The sequence below is a fragment of the Malurus melanocephalus genome, unplaced genomic scaffold (assembly GCF_030028575.1).
Source record: "Malurus melanocephalus ecotype Western Australia unplaced genomic scaffold, MMel_1.1 scaffold_862, whole genome shotgun sequence".
NCBI classification, from domain to species: Eukaryota; Metazoa; Chordata; class Aves; order Passeriformes; family Maluridae; genus Malurus; species Malurus melanocephalus.
The window spans coordinates 107,713-109,638 of record NW_026624094.1 but is presented as its reverse complement, the minus strand read 5'-3'; positions in this window follow the sequence as shown (position 1 = coordinate 109,638).

Genomic DNA, 1,926 nt, shown 5'->3' with positions numbered 1-1,926 from the left:
TTTAAAAAAGTGTTTTAAAATTAATACAAAAAAGAAAAATCACTGGGAAGAATGAGCAAGCCATTGTTGTGGGACCTTGCTTCACGCTGTTTGATCCATGAGTCAAGAGGGGTAATCTGGAAGGAGACATCTATCCATCTATCTTTCTTTTTTTGGGAGGARAGAGAAGGGAGGGAGGGGAGCAACTTCCTCAGCAAAGCATATTTGGAGTAAATTTACCCCAGTGACTGGACATCAAACACAGGAACATGCTTGGGATGGCAAGGATCTGGCTCTGTGATCCAGAGAGGGTCAGATACAGATACAGACCCTCCTGCTCTGTATCAAGTGCCCTCGTTTCCCRTTTGGAATGCTAGATAAATAAATCCAGCTGTGTCACGGCTGGCATGTTTGGTAACCGACGCAGGGTCCCAGGCACTTACACAACCTGTACAGCAGCAGGGATCCACGCTGGATTGAGAAATTTCCTTCCCAACCATCAGATGCCCAAGTCCCAGGCTTGCTGACGCCTGCTTTTCCAGACTGTGCTTTGGGGCAGTCTCTCCGATTCACTCCAGATTCAGTGTGGTTGGATTTATAATCCTAAAAAGTGGAACACTTTGCATAAGCACCTTCTTCTAAGAAGTAAATATTATTTTTAACCCTCCCCCCCCAGCACCTTTAGGAATAAAACCATGCAGGCACTGGTACCTGGGAGGATGCCACGACCTATTCCAAAGGCAGTGAGGGAAGCTGGGACCCCCATGATGAACAACGATCTGCTCTCTCCATTCACCTGCTGGGAAGTCCAAGGGCTGGTCCTGTCCTGTCTCTGCAGCCCAAAGACTTGCTTGGCCTCAGRAGCATCTCTGCCCACATCAGGATGGCAGTGCGAGCCCAGCTCACGGTGCTGCCAGCTGSTGTGACACAAGGAAGTGCCACTGATGGACAACTTGCTTTTCCTGTCTCACTATTTTGGGATGTGTGAACTCTTGCATTGGTGTCCCTCCTTTTACCAGGGATCTTGGAATTAAGAAAAAATAGTGCTGGTTCTAACTTTCCACRCAGTGATTTCACCACGGTGCTATGAGCCATTAACATTACTCACAAGTGTAGTGCAATATGTACCTGTGACAGGGCACCAGCCCCRGGCCACTCTGTGACTTAGGTTAAAGAAATCAACATTTGCCTGTTGTTACCACTTTGTCTCGCTAATGCTTGGAGCATTACTGACCTGAGCATGAGCTRCAGGGCTCTGGGGCAGGCACGATGGCACTGCTCACACAGATCCTGTGCCTCTGCAGGTTTTCTCACAGTAGAACAGTCATTGCCACTTCCAGGACAGGGATACTGCTCATCCCAGGAGCACGCTGCTGAAGTCAAATCCATATGCATATCTCACTGCATGTCCCTCTGCAAAGGCACATCCCTGAGAAATAGCAACAATTTGATCACCAGCTCTGACCTTTGCATTTTCCTAAAGCCTATTTGATGGCCAAGAAACGCAGCAAGATGGGGACGGAGCTTGTTCTCCAGATGGACTCTATGAGATATTTAAACAACTTTTCCTATTTCTGTTTGTTGTTTTCTCCTCAAGCCTGTCCTGTGTTTCTGCCTCTTGCCATTCAGGCCTTCCTTTTAAAAACTCAGCTATCCTAGAAAGAAAGAAACACAAGAAAATTTGCAGTTGTGATGCCAGTGCTCCAGGCACTGCCTGTTGGGGCTGTGTSTCCCCTCCCTGGGATCTTCTCCCTGGGATTTTTTTTTCCTTAAAGCTGCAAGTTTCATGCAGAGATGAAACTCCTTGAGCTGAAAGGTGTCTGATCCCACTGGATGTTTTTAACTGAGGGCAGGGTGGGGTCAGGACCATTTCGGTTGTGATCCTAACAGGTTATTCCCCAGCAGGAACAGTCCCTAAAATTAAAAGTGGAAGTTCAGCTGATATTT